Source organism: Bufo gargarizans, chromosome 8, assembly GCF_014858855.1.
Source record: "Bufo gargarizans isolate SCDJY-AF-19 chromosome 8, ASM1485885v1, whole genome shotgun sequence".
Taxonomy (NCBI): Eukaryota; Metazoa; Chordata; class Amphibia; order Anura; family Bufonidae; genus Bufo; species Bufo gargarizans.
The window spans coordinates 3,269,805-3,285,513 of NC_058087.1; the positions used below are offsets into that span (position 1 = coordinate 3,269,805).

The window sequence follows — 15,709 nt, forward strand, 5'->3', positions numbered from 1 at the left end:
CTCAGATGGGCATGTTTTAGCACTGCCCTAGCCGTTTTACTGGCTAGGGCAGCGCTTAAGCCCGCCCATTAGTGCCGGTGACGTCATCGGGCTTCCTGGCAGCCCCATGGAGAGCCCGGTACGTCACTCCTGAAAATGCCTTTAGCGCAGGGCAAAGGAGAGTATCGAAGCATGAACTGCTCCAATGCTCAAGTCAGGGGGGCTGCCTGGGTGAAAATGGAGGTATGTCCCGGGTCAGCTCTAATCCCGGGCAACCCCTTTAAGACAGCTGGAAGGCTTTATTATTTAGAATATTGGTTCAATAACTAAAATATTTTTTTTTACTATTGCCTCTTATACCTCAGTTGCATGTAGCACACATCACGTCAACTGTGAACATGAACCTTAAGAGGTAAAAAAGTGCTGTCAATTGGTTTGCATTCTCGGCTGTATAGCGGTTACTAGAAATCTTTGCAGCTTTTGTTCCTGATCACAGCAAGAACTAGTGACTTGTCCCTCCATGTGAGGTGACATTACAGCAACAAAAAGACTCTGACCTCAATTTCTCTGCTGGCAAACAATTTGATTGTGTGGAGCACTCAGTGGAGTCTCCACCAGCACAACTCATCTTACAAGACAAACACTTTAAGCTTTGCCTAGAAAAAAATAAATAAAAAAATACAATTGTATTTAAATCACTTGACCTTGTACCGCTATGGAGGAGCCCATGTTATTGGTGCTGCTGTGGAGATTCTGCATTTTGTGTAAAAAGGAGAGGCTTTTCCATTTTGTAGTCATCTCAACCTGAGACAAACAAAGCAGGAAGAAATAAAAACTGAAATGTAACAATGCTACAGAGCTACCTGTTCATTTATTACGTATCTATTTATTTAATTTGGACATGAAGATACTAAATATTTTTTTTACAAAATTGAAATACACCGGCTAATTAACGTGGAACTGTTCACAGTCATAATCATGAAAGAAATAATAAATACAAATGATCTATGTACCGTATATATCAAAATGACAAAAAACAAATGAATACCTTTATCTATTATCTATCTATCCATCTATCTTTCTCATATCTATCTATCTATCTATCTATCTATCTATCTATCTCCTCTATATCTATCTATCTATCCATCTATCTTTCTCATATCTATCTATCTATCTATCTATCTATCTATCTATCTATCTATCTCCTATCTATCTATCTATCTATCTCCTATCTATCTATCTATCTATCTATCTATCTATCTCCTATCTATCTATCTATCTCCTCTATAGCTATCTATCTATCTATCTATCTATCTATCTATCTATCTATCTATCTCCTATCTATCTATCTCCTATCTATCTATCTATCTATCTATCTCCTATCTATCTATCTATCTATCTCCTCTATAGCTATCTATCTATCTATCTATCTATCTATCTCCTATCTATCTATCTATCTATCTATCTATCTATCTATCTCCTCTATAGCTATCTATCTATCTATCTATCTATCTCCTATCTATCTATCTATATATCTATCTCCTATCTATCTATCTATCTATCTATCTATCTATCTATCTATCTATCTTTCTTATATATATTTATCTATCTCCCTATGTCACGAGGGTGTCAAGAGCCACGTCTGACTCCGTTATACCCGGGGTCAGGAAGTCGCAGCGGGTGGCTGCGCGCTCTATGTCTAAAGATCACGGTGTTTCTTAGTGTTTGTTTTCTGTGTTTGCCTTGCTATCCTTTTTGTCTCACTCAGGGATCCGTAGCTTCTCCTCCTCAGCTGTTTCTTGTCTGCCACTCCCAAACTCCTTATATTCTCCTCTCACACTTCTCTTGTTGCCAGTTATAGAGCTTCCTGCCTGGACATCTATACTGACCCACTGGAGCTGAGAATCTGGTTGTTGTTCCAGAGTGCTACCCTCCGGATCCCTGTTGGGCTTTTGTTGTCTCCTGTTGTTGCCCACCTGGGATTATATGTTTAGTTTGTATTGTCTGTCCTCCCCTTGGTGTTTTCCTCTAGAGCTAGTGGTGCGGACTAGTGTTCCCACCGCCCTGTTCACTATCTAGGGCTCATCCTAGGGAAAGCCAGGGTTTTAGGCACGTGATCGGCGTACGGGTGAGGAACCCGTCTAGGGACGACAGGGCAGCCAGGTGCCAGACGCAAGGTGAGTCAGGGGTCACCACCTTCCCTCTCACTAGGGCAGGGCCTCCCTCTGTTCCTCCCTCCGTGTCACGTATGTGACAGTTACGCCGATCGTGATATTATAACTGGCCCTTATTTTTTGGAAAAAAAAAAAAAAAGAAAAAAAAAAAATTTATTTAATTTTTTTTTTTTTTTTTTTCTCTCTACTTAGAATCCAATATGGATCCTATTGCTGCTTTGGCAAAACAGCTTCAAGGCCTGTCTTTGGAGGTGGCAGGATTGAAGGCGTCTGTCCTCCAACAGCAGCAGCAAATGCAGCAGACCGTAAGCCCAGCGGTTGCTATGGGTAACCAGGTTGTTACAGAACCCAAGGTTGTTCTTCCTGACAGATTCTCTGGGGGAAGGGACAAATTTGTGTTGTTCCGTGAGGCCTGCAAATTATATTTTAAGCTGCGCCCTTACTCCTCAGGTAATGAAGAACAGCGGGTGGGGATTGTTATTTCCCTGCTTCAGGGGGACCCGCAATCCTGGGCGTTCTCGTTACCCCCTGGTTCCCAGGCTCTCCGGTCAGTGGAGGGATTTTTTGGGGCTTTGGGTCTCATATATGATGACCCTGACCGTGTCGCCCTGGCTGAGTCGAAGTTACGGAGACTCCTACAGGGAGATCGGCCAGCAGAGGAATATTGCTCAGAGTTCCGCAGGTGGGCTACGGATACTCAGTGGAACGACCCGGCTCTCAGGAGTCAGTTCTGCTCTGGGTTATCTGAAAGGGTTAAGGATGCGCTGGCGCTGTATGAGACCCCCCTTTCCCTTGATGCTGTTATGTCCCTCTCTATCAGGATAGATAGACGTCTTAGGGAGAGATCGAAAATTCCTGAGCAATCGGTAACCTCTCCCAAGCAGCAGTTAGTCTGTACGGACTTGGATGAGCCTATGCAGCTAGGAGGAACTTCTCGTCAGGTCCGTCCTCCTGAGGTTCGCCGTAGGTGGGGGGCTTGTTTTTTCTGTGGGGGGAAGGGTCATTTCATTAATGTCTGTCCCTCCTTTCCCAAAAACAAAAGACCGTCGGAAAACTACTAACCCCAGGCTGTGCGGAGGATGTCAGCCGGGGGGTATACGTTTCCTCCATACGAACATCTCAATTTGTGTTGCCAGCGGTTATTGTTTTTGGTGTTAAGACGGAGTCTATTTCTTTTTTTCTAGACAGTGGAGCAGGGGTAAATTTGATAGATGCCCATTTTGCCCGCACTATGGGTTTGTCTCTCTGTACGCTGCAGAGACCCATTCCCATATTCGCTATTGACTCTGCTCCTCTGTCTCAGAGAAACCTCACTCATGTTGTCCATAACTTACATCTTCGGGTAGGGGACCACCATAAGGAGCGTCTTTCATGTTACGTTCTGGAGGGCCTTCCCTCTCCTGTGGTATTGGGTCTTCCCTGGTTGGTAGCGCACAATCCAGTGGTGGATTGGCAGGCCAGGGAGATATTGGAGTGGAGTGAGCATTGCAGAGAGAATTGCTTAAATAACAATTGCTTAATCGCCTCCATAGCTTCCCTACCTACATTTATTTCGGACTTTGAGGACGTTTTTTCTGAAAAGGGTTGTCAGAAGCTACCACCTCATCGTCCTTATGATTGCCCGGTTAACCTGATTCCCGGTGCAAAATTACCCAAGTCCAGGTTGTATAATCTTTCGGGTCCAGAGAGACAAGCCATGAAAGATTATATCTCCGAGAGTCTGGCCAAGGGACACATCAGACCCTCTTCTTCACCCGTGGCTGCAGGGTTTTTCTTTGTTAAAAAGAAAGATGGGGGCCTGCGTCCTTGCCTAGATTTCCGTGAGCTAAACCGGATAACCGTCCGAGACCCATACCCTCTTCCTCTCATTCCTGACCTTTTTAATCAGATTGCGGGTGCTAGGTGGTTCTCCAAACTTGATCTTAGGGGGGCCTACAATCTGATTCGTATCAAGGAAGGGGATGAGTGGAAGACAGCTTTTAACACCCCTGAGGGGCATTACGAAAATTTAGTCATGCCTTTCGGTCTGACCAATGCCCCTGCTGTCTTCCAACATTTCGTTAATGATATTTTTAGTCATCTCATCGGCAGGTTTGTAGTCATATACCTAGATGATATCTTAATTTATTCGGCTGATCTGAAAACACATGAAGTACATGTCAGACAAGTACTGCAGGTCCTACGGACGAATAAATTATATGCGAAAATTGAAAAATGTGTCTTCGCCGTTCAGGAAATACAATTCCTGGGATATCTATTATCTGCTTCAGGTTTCCGTATGGATCCTGGGAAGGTCCAGGCAATTTTAGATTGGGATCTTCCTGAGAACCTTAAAGCTCTACAACGGTTTTTGGGTTTCGCAAATTTCTACAGAAAGTTTATTAAAAATTATTCAGTGATCGTTAAACCCCTTACTGACATGACTAGGAAGGGGACTGATTTTTCTAAATGGTCTGACGCCGCTAAAATTGCATTTTCCTCTCTAAAAGAGAGATTTACCTCGGCACCTGTTCTAATTCAACCTGATGTCTCCCAGCCTTTTATTGTTGAAGTTGATGCGTCGGAGGTGGGAGTGGGGGCTGTATTGTCTCAGGGTCCGTCTCCTGGCAAATGGCGTCCTTGCGCTTTCTTTTCCAAAAAATTATCTGCAGCAGAAAAGAACTATGATATTGGAAATAGGGAACTGTTGGCGATTAAACTGGCGTTTGAAGAGTGGCGTCACTTCTTAGAGGGAGCAATCCACCCCGTCACGGTAATTACGGATCACAAAAACCTTCTGTACCTAGAATCGGCTAAGCGTCTCACCCCTAGACAAGCTAGGTGGTCGCTATTCTTTACCAGATTTAACTTTGTAATCACCTATCATCCTGGGGCAAAAAATACCAAGGCAGACGCATTATCTCGTAGTTTCCCTGGAGGGGGTAATGTTAGTGATCCGGTACCTATTTTACAAAGAGGAGTGGTTGTCTCGGCTGTACACTCTGTTCTAGAGGGAAAGGTTTTAGAGGCCCAGGGGGACGCCCCGGCCTCTTGCCCCTCAGAGAAATTGTTTGTACCGTTAAACCTGCGTCTTGAGTTATTGAAGGAACATCATAATTCGGCACTTGCTGGGCACCCAGGTAGTAAAGCAACCTTGGAGCTATTGTCTCGTCGTTTTTGGTGGCCAAGGTTGCGTCAGGATGTAATAGATTTCGTGTCTACTTGTTCTACTTGTGCACGCGCGAAAGTCTCTCATACACGTCCAGCAGGGTCTTTATTGCCACTTTTCATCCCCAATAGACCATGGACACATCTATCAATGGATTTCATCACTGACTTACCTTTGTCTGCGGGTAAAACAGTTATCTTGGTAGTAGTAGACAGGTTTAGCAAAATGGTACACTTTATTGCGCTACCCGCACTTCCTAATGCTAAGACTCTTGCTCAGGTGTTTATCAGTGAAATCGTGAAGCTTCACGGGGTCCCTTCCGATGTGGTTTCGGATCGGGGAACCCAGTTTATTTCTAAGTTTTGGAAAGCTTTTTGTACCCGTTTAGGGGTACACTTATCCTTTTCCTCAGCTTTCCATCCTCAGTCGAATGGACAGACTGAGCGTACCAACCAAAACCTAGAAACATATTTAAGGTGTTTTGCGTCTGAAAACCAAGAGGTGTGGTCATCATATTTACCGTTAGCCGAGTTTGCCATAAATAATCGCCGTCAGGAATCCACTGGCAAGTCACCATTTCTTGGTGCATACGGTTTTCATCCCCAATTTTGTACTTTCAAAGAGGGGGGGTCTTCTGGGGTTCCCGAAGAGGAACGGTTTTCTTCATCTCTTTCATCGGTATGGCAGAAGGTGCAAGCTAACTTGAAAAATATGAGTGGTAAATACAAATGCATGGCCGATAAGAAACGGTCGCCAGGTCCGGACCTAGGAGTGAATGACTATGTGTGGTTGTCTACTAGGAATATTAAGTTGAAGGTTCCCTCTTGGAAACTGGGTCCTAGGTTCATTGGTCCTTATAAAATTGTAGCCGTCATTAACCCTGTGGCTTTTCGCCTGGAGCTACCTCAGACTTTTAAGATCCATAACGTCTTCCATAAGTCGTTGCTCAAGAAGTATGTTCCACCTCTAGAACCATCACCGCTGCCACCTCCTCCTGTTGTTGTGGATGGTAATCTGGAGTTTCAAATATCCAGAATTGTTGATTCTCGTCGGGTCCGCCGCTCTCTTCAGTATCTGGTGCATTGGAGGGGTTACGGTCCCGAGGAAAGAATGTGGGTTCCAGCGTCAGAGGTAAACGCCAACAGGTTGATTCAGGCTTTCCATGTCTCTCATCCGGAGAGACCTGGTCCTGAGTGTCCGGAGGCCCCTCGTGAAAGGGGGGGTACTGTCACGAGGGTGTCAAGAGCCACGTCTGACTCCGTTATACCCGGGGTCAGGAAGTCGCAGCGGGTGGCTGCGCGCTCTATGTCTAAACACGGTGTTTCTTAGTGTTTGTTTTCTGTGTTTGCCTTGCTATCCCTTTTGTCTCACTCAGGGATCCGTAGCTTCTCCTCCTCAGCTGTTTCTTGTCTGCCACTCCCAAACTCCTTATATTCTCCTCTCACACTTCTCTTGTTGCCAGTTATAGAGCTTCCTGCCTGGACATCTATACTGACCCACTGGAGCTGAGAATCTGGTTGTTGTTCCAGAGTGCTACCCTCCGGATCCCTGTTGGGCTTTTGTTGTCTCCTGTTGTTGCCCACCTGGGATTATATGTTTAGTTTGTATTGTCTGTCCTCCCCTTGGTGTTTTCCTCTAGAGCTAGTGGTGCGGACTAGTGTTCCCACCGCCCTGTTCACTATCTAGGGCTCATCCTAGGGAAAGCCAGGGTTTTAGGCACGTGATCGGCGTACGGGTGAGGAACCCGTCTAGGGACGACAGGGCAGCCAGGTGCCAGATGCAAGGTGAGTCAGGGGTCACCACCTTCCCTCTCACTAGGGCAGGGCCTCCCTCTGTTCCTCCCTCCGTGTCACGTATGTGACAGTTACGCCGATCGTGATACCCTATACCCAGAGCATAATGTGTTTTGAAAACATTCCATGGATCTACAGAAGTGAAGAAGAATGACACAAACAGAAATGCATTGTAGTGTATTTTACTACTGGTTTAACTTTTCAGTAAAAAGAAAAAAATGCATCAGAAAATGCTAAGTTTATCCTAAAAGTTTTGGGTCTGAAACCATCCTAAGTATACCCATCTACTTCCATTTCTCTGTATTCGTTCCACATTCCACGGCCATTTATTATGTCTGCAAATATTCTTAAATATGATCCAAAATCCACTATTATCTGAACCCACCAAATAGGAGTCTGACACGTAGTTTTACGTCACCTTATAAGGATGCCATTAATTGGGGACTCTGGCACCGACTTGTAAAGGGAATTCTCAGCCAGGAATAACCATCCGATTATGCGTGCCGCATTGTTATTGTTATGGCATCCGGCTATTCGTTTATCCAGGAATAAAAACATTCACACGGATAGTACCGCTTATTAATATAGGGCAGTGATGGCTAACTTTGGCACTCCAGCTGTGGTGAAACTACGACTCCCAGCATGCTCCATTTATTTCTATACAGTTCTGAGAGCAGCCAAGCAAGGGGGGCATCTTGGGAGTTGTAGTTTTACCACAGCTGGAGTGCCAAGGTTAGCCGTCACTGTTATAGGGTGTGTGTACAGACAGTATTACATTGGACTAGGAAACCAAATGAAGATAAGAAAAACATCAGTGTGAATTAGTCCTAATTACAGCATTTAGAATACAGTGATTTGGGTGCAGTAATTGTAGCCAACCTAGTTTGATAAACTCTTTAAATGACAACCAATTCCTTCAAATCCAAAAGCGTGCTGAAATCAGTTGTCAGCGCACTTCCCTCCATCGTCACATTGGGCCGAAAATGAGCATTGGAGAGAATAAAAGCAAATGTGAACTCCGCTCTATCCCCCTCATGATGGGAGTGATGTCCTGAATGAAAACAGCCATTTCTTTGATATTTAGCTTAGGAAAGTTTACTATCGATATCACCATCGATCCTTCGGAATTGCTCCTTAATGTGTACGACACTGAATATTCACCTGCTCTTTACCCTTAAACTGCTGATTAAATATACCATTTCTCTAATGTTCTCCAACTCCCGTAGACTTGGGGAGGCACCCCATGGCTGTACAGCTCTTCAAATCCATCAGGACCCCAGCATGCCAGCGCATCATCTGCCAGATTTATAATCGCTAATGTCTGGGCTTCTTTCCCTCACTCTGGAAGAGATTAATTGAGCAATTCCTGAAAGACGTAATTGGTTTCAGTCCATGAAAACCTCATCTATAGAACCAGGCCAGATGTTTGCTCGTAAGTGGAGCTAAAACTGACATCAATGTTTTCACTTAAAGTGTTTTACCCTAAAACATCTAAAAAAAAAGAAAAAAGAAAAAAACACCTCCCCTCCACCCCTCCCCTACACAATGTACATTTCTGGTTGAATTTCACATCTAAGCCTGTTGTCGTTGTCTTGTAGGCACTTCAAAGGAGGCTTTTAAGGTGGTAATTGCTACTTTCACTCCAAAAAAATAGGCTCATTGGCAACACAACTCCTCGGATTTACTTCCAGTGTAAATATCCAGTTGGATCCCCTTAACTTAGCGGGGATTTAACCGAACCACCTGGTGCTCTCGCTGCCGCCTCAGTAATTGTTCCCAAAAGTATTCAGGAGGATTTTGGATAAAACATTGTGATTTTTTTTTTCTGTCCTCATTTTCATTTGCAGGAATATTTTCAAATGTAATCACTGCTACCAATGAGACAATCAAGAGATTTGCCAAAATGTTGGTAACCAATTCATCAACTGATATTTACATTCCATCTTCGGAGGCAAACTTTCCTCGTCCTTTTGTTCTCTTAAAAACAAGAACAAGAAATGTCTTACAGTGAGAGGCCGGAATACTACCAGAATCCCCTTCTTTTAAGTATAAAGGCACTCGTTGATATTATATAGAGAGTGTGGGCATGCCCTGTGACCTGTGCAGAGGTCATTGTGCTGGGATGGGGAGAAGGTAAGCTGTGACATCACCAATTGATAATGTTGGATCCTGCGTTATCTTTAGAGAGGTTCCACCTTTCATTGTAATCCCGCCTGTGATAATAATAAGAGGACTGCTGAAACTGCCCTCAGTGTACAAAGCACAAGATGAAAAAAAGGGATCTCTACAAAACATATTGAAAGAGCGAGAGCGCTAGATGGAAAATTGAAAACACGCCAACAATCGTTATGTATTTTTATTTTAAACAGGGAAACCTATCACTAGAATATGCCATCAATGTTAGGTAGGTGCAGGTCTCACATCTGGGCCCCATTCCTATATCCAGAATGGGGCCCCCAAAGTGAAGGAGAGAACACCATGCATGGGCAGAGAACACCATGCATGCTCTCCATTCATCGCTATGGGAGTTCCAAAAACAGCCAATTGAGTGCGCTCGTTTGTTTTTGGAAGTTCCAGAGCGGTGAATGGAGCACACGCAATCGCTGCCACCACTCCATTCACCACTATGGTATTGCTGGAAATAGCAGAACTCCATGAGTGGTAAATGGAGGGCGGCTCCATTCTGGAGATAGGAGGGGGTCTCAGAGGGGGGAACCTGCACCTATCTGACATTGATAGCATATCCTAGATGTTCCAGGTGGGCCAACGACATTTAAGCAATAGGCCATTTTCAGGTGACGGATTCCCTTTTAACACATCCTTCCTGCATAAGTCTGCTGATCTTTCCATCTCTTTTGGCATCTTTAATACACAGCTTATATTTTATTATTGGGGGCTAGGATCAAGGGCAAAATTTGGAATGGGGCCTAGTATAGAGACCTAGAGTTTGAGGTGTGAATCTGACCATACCAATATCTGCATGGAGTTTGTAAGGCATATGGAGATGAGGTGTCCTAATGGAGTGAACCCTTTAAGGCATTTATATGTGCATGTACAATATAGTACAAAGATGCTGCGTCCAACTAAGGGCCCTATTACACGGGCAGATACAGCAGACAATTTTTCGGAGGGAAGTCTTCCCTCCCATCAATCACCTGCTCTCTAGAGGAGGAGACCACTTCTAGTACATGCAGCGATCTCCTCCTTAGACGAGCGATCACTAATGCATGGCTCGTTCCTGTACTGTCTCATTGTTTGCTGGCAGCAGAGCACCTATTACACGACGCGATATGCCGCCAGCAAACCAGGGCTTTTTTTTTAACAAGAATCCCGATTACCCGACGCTCGTTCATTGGGTAATCGGCGGAAGTATTACACTGCCAGATGATCACTCATACAAATGCTCGTTAGCGATCATCTTAACAATGATCTGCCCGTGTAAGGTTTTTAAGGTTGATTGTACTTTCTGGTGGTTTTCCATTTTAATAAAGTCAATTGTAATCCTAAGGGTCTTTTTACATGAGCTGATGCAGAGTCATAATGAGCGCCGATCGATGATACAGAGAGGATCGGAGCTCGTTTAAAGTGCTTTTTAAAGGGTTTGTCCCAAACTGTTTACACGGGAAGATTTGCTGCCGACAATTCAGATTTTTAGGCCCACATAAAAGATGTGATCAGCCATTCATGTATCAACTGATTTCTGACGTCTTTTTACACAGGTCAATACAAACGTCCCGATTATTTGCACAATTAATTGGCCTATGCTAAAAAAAAAAAATCCTTAAACGGGTTTTCCAAGATGTTTTTTTTTTATTGGCACAACATAAAGAAAGAAAAAAAACCTTACCTTTCAAATATCACAAAACTCCAGCGCGACCACTCTGGTGCCAGTCTCTCCCGGCTGTGTGTCCTGTGGCGGTGACATTGCATCTGCCCAGGGGCGGACTGACCATTCGGGCACTCCACTAGGGGGCCCGCCAGTGAGCCGGGGAATTCCTCGGTGGGCCCCTGGGATTACAGACAGTTAATGATTAGTGCAAACTGGCGTATTCAGCTCCAGCACTTCACTTGCTATGGCTGTTGGCATGGCGCTGCCCAGTGCCTCCGTTCCCCCACTCGTTGTGCTGCCTGGATCCACCTTCCACCATGGTGGGCCCGCTTCCTCATACGTGCTTTACTGTGCCTGCGCTGCGCTAGGCCTTCTGCTGGTGCTAGGCCTAGGGGCCTTCTGCTGGTGCTGCTGCAGGAGTCTGGGAGGATTGAAGGTGATCTCAGGAGGGTTTCCTCTGATGATACTACTGCTGGTGCTGCTGCGGACCTCAGAAGGGTCCCACTACTGGTGCTGCTGCAGGAGTCAATGAGTACACAGATGTCCTCCTACATGTATCCTGACTTGCCCCTGGATTGTCTTCTGGATGGCTTCCCTCCCACACAATGCCCTTTATGTCTGTGCAGAGTTCTCAGCCCCTGTGTCTCCACCATCCATATGGGATCCCTGCTGTATGATGTCTCTCATGCTGAGTCCCTATCTGTGTCATTATTACCCCCCAGGCTAGTAAGGTTTGTGGATGTGATTAGGCCACTTACCTCTCTCTGCAGCTCACTGTTTACCCTCCATGTCTATTGATTGCAGATAAAGAGGAAAGTGCTGAGGACAGGCTGCCTTTATGGAAGCCAGGCAGCAGCATTCTGGATGATGATGAATCACTGTTCTGTTCTCTGCATTGACATGAAGGCATTGTTGCTGGGCTGCCAGCACTGAAAGGGTTATTTACTGTGGGGACACACTGTCACTGTCATCAGGCCATAGGATTGGATTGTGCAGGGAACCCGCTTACTACCTTGTATATCCTAATGCTCAAATTACAAACAGAGCTCTGCTACATTTGGGTGTGTTTAACGAATACTGCAGTGATGCGCCATAAAAAGTGTCTTTTCAGCCTCTTTGATGAAGAGATGGGAGAGTAGCGACCCTGCTCCCCACTCCTCCTGTCACCCCACTGGTGACTCTGCTCCCCCCTCCTCCTGTCACCCCACTAGTAACCCTGCTCCCCCCTCCTCCTGTCACCCCACTAGTAACCCTGCTCCCCCCTCCTCCTGTCACCCCACTGGTAATCCTGCTCCCCCCTCCTCCTGTCACTCCACTGGTAACCCTGCTCCCCCCTCCTCCTGTCACCCCACTGGTAACCCTGCTCCCCCCTCCTCCTGTCACCCCACTAGTAACCCTGCTCCCCACTCCTCCTGTCACCCCACTGGTGACTCTGCTCCCCCCTCCTCCTGTCACCCCACTAGTAACCCTGCTCCCCCTCCTCCTGTCACCCCACTAGTAACCCTGCTCCCCACTCCTCCTGTCACCCTACTGGTGACTCTGCTCCCCCCTCCTCCTGTCACCCCACTAGTAACCCTGCTCCCCCCTCCTCCTGTCACCCCACTAGTAACCCTGCTCCCCCCTCCTCCTGTCACCCCACTAGTAACCCTGCTCCCCCCTCCTCCTGTCACCCCCCTCCTCTAGTCTCCTATTGCCCGGGGGCACCATGAGTTGTCAGTCCGCCCCTGCATCTGCCAATTACTGCCCTCAGGGGTCACATGCCATTCATGCACATGTGAACACAGAGGCCATTGATTGACTGCAGCAGTCACATGATCAATAGACATGACGTCATCAGGATCAGAGGGGAATAAAGCAACTGGGACCGGAGCTGCAGCACTGGAGCGGCAGGACATTTATAAGGTAAGGTTTTACCTGTTATGTGCCAATTTTTTTAAGCTTAGAAAATCCCTTTAAAGGGGTTGTCTGGGTTCATAGCTGAACCCGGACATACCCATAACCTCACCCAGGCAGCCCCCCCTGACATGAGCATAGGAGCAATTCATGCTCCGATGCTCTCCCTTGCCCTGCCGAGGATCGCTCAGGGCAAGGGCTCTTTTATTTACTATAACACAATGCCGGGTGGAGTTTTCAGTGTTTTCGGTGATGTCACTGTCTCTGATGGGCGGGCTTTAGCGCTGCCCTAGCCGTTTTACAGGCTAGGGCAGCGCTAAAACCCTCCCACCAGGCTCACTGCTGGGCGGAAGCCTCCGCCTGGCAGCCCGAAGGAGAGCCCGGTTTGTCACCAGAACGCCACAAAATGCCTTTTCCCTGCGCAGGGCAAAGGAGAGCATCAGAGTATGAACTCCTCCGATGCTCTTGTCAGGGGGGCTGCCTGGGTGAAATTCTGGGTATGTCCGGGTACAGTTCTGAATCCGGACAACCCCTTTAACGCTCCAACTGTTTCTCTGTTGAGCACGGCCTGGCACTAGCACTCTTTATAAGTCCACTATCAGCACTGTGAAGGCCAGATCTAGACCTAGTATCTGAGCTCTTGGGCATCAGATTCATAATGAGGTCCCTGGGAACGCCACCCTCAGATTAAAGAGATTTTCTGAGACTGTAATGCTAATGGCCTAGCCTTAGGCTAGCTTCACACTAGCGTCCAGGAGATCCAGCAGGGAACAGCCTGCCGGGTCTCTCTGGATCCGGTATTGCCGGAAGCTACATGAATGCCGTCTGGCCCCATTAACTATAATGAGAACCGCCACAGATCTCTCCGCAACCCGACATATATGCAGAAAATAATCCAGACAAATACCGCCGCACAGAACAGCCCACCCATGGGTTGTAGTTGGTATTGCAGATCCCATCGCACTGTTTCTGGACAACTACTTAAAGTGGGGTTTCCAGGATTACTATGGTGTTTAACATATATGCTCATGTAGTCACTTACCTCATGTACATCTTCCCTAAGCTTTTTCTTTTTCAATCTGGACTCTCCTGCCTCTTTTTCACTATGTAAACCAACCCCTCTGACTTGTTTCCATCCCGTGTGTAGCACTTCCTGTTCCTGTATCCAACCAAACCCATGATGCACTTCTCCTTCCTCTGCAACAGCTCCAGCACCGCCCCTAACAACGTCCAGCTAGTTTATAGCTCCTCCCACCCAGCTAGTTACATAGACACTCCCCTATGACATAACATCACAGGAAATAAGATAGAGCTGCATGGACAGGGTCATGTGACCACAGCCCAGAACGGGAGATAGGAGCAATAAAGGTAAAATAAATACATTACAAAACTACAGACCTTCATAAAGGATTATTTTAAAGGATGTTGATGCAAACCAGAAAACCCCTTTAAACAAGAGGTCACCCAGATCGCCATGGGCGAGTATGAGTATGTATAATTTCATCTCTAACAAATGTATTATTTATGTAATGACTGCACTTCATATAATGACAACTGACGAGAGGGACAATATGAATCAATGGTGGGTGAAGACACAATATCTGACAGTCTTCCTGTTTCATTAGTGGTCTCCGCCATTACAGGGAGGCATTGATATTGATGTTTAGATGGAGCTCTATAAGGATGCATTGATTTTCAGACGGCAACTCAGATGGTAATCGTTTCTCTTTAAAGAAATGTAATTCACCGAATATTTACTTTATATGGTGGCAACATGGATATCAGAAATGTCAAAGGGTGGTCTTATCACAAACAACCCCTTTAATTTGAGAGGTTTGGATACCGGGGTAGCTGCTGTTGGCTAATTGCTTCCTCCGTGGCAGCAGAAATATGTAGTATTAGGCCTCATGCACACGGCCGTGTTCCGTGGCCGAGAGCGGTCCGTGGTAACACGGCCTGGATTCCTGTTGAGAGCAGGAGCGCACGGCGTCATTGGTTGCTATGATAACGTGCGCTTCATGCCGCCGCTGCACTACAGTAATACAGTATACGAGTGTATTACTGTAGTGCAGCGGCGGCATGAAGCGCACGGCGCATTTAAAAAAATTTAACATGTCCTGAACATGTAACATAAGGCGGGATGAGCGGAATGGGAAAGCCTTAGAAGCTCTTCACTACAGTTAATAAAGTGGGAGGGGAACCCCTCTATGATGTCCATATGCCCTAATAGGTAATATGGGACGGGGTTATTCAGATGAGACAATTCCTTTAAGGCCCCTTGCAGACAAGCGTTTGTCACGCTGCGAGCCTACAGCGCAGCTCCCGGCCTGACCTCCCAGCACTGACGGGGTCACATAGCATTTTTTTGATTTAAGATACTATGTCACCCTTACAGTTCTGGAATGTATTGGATAACACTGACATAATGCTGCCAGTGCTATCCAATACATTCCAGAACTCTAAGGGTTACATAGTATCATAAATCAATATATTGCTATGAGACCCCATCAGTGCTGGGAGGTCAGGCCGGGAGCTGCGCTGTGGACTCGCAGTGTGACAAACGCTCGTCTGCATGGGGCCTAAGAAGCTGGATACGGGAAAGATCAGCTGATCATCAGATTGACTTCAATCTAACAATCCCTTTCGAGAGTACCTCCATTGTACCTAAATCTTACTATGATATTGCACTTTATGGGGGAGATTTATCAAGACTGCTGAGAAGGGAATCTGGCTTAGCTGCCCATAGCAACCAATCAGATTTAATATTTTATTTTTCAGAGCTCCTTTGGTGGAAAGGTGGAATCGGATTAGTTGCTATAGGCAGCTAAGCCAGATTCCCTTCTTACCAGTCTTGATAAATCTCCTTGTATGTGTGTTTGCAGTATAGTCTATT

At 46.1% G+C, this 15,709-nt stretch overlaps 1 long non-coding RNA gene across 1 annotated transcript; it reads right to left on the bottom strand.

Moving 5' to 3' along the window:
* Positions 1 to 681: 681 nt before the first annotated feature.
* Positions 682 to 11,704, bottom strand: LOC122944734. Its single transcript, XR_006391048.1, has 3 exons — positions 11,682 to 11,704; positions 10,942 to 11,102; positions 682 to 783 (listed from the first exon to the last, which is right to left on the bottom strand). It is a non-coding gene; the product is annotated as an uncharacterized LOC122944734 (long non-coding RNA).
* Between the last annotated feature and the right edge of the window lie 4,005 nt (positions 11,705 to 15,709).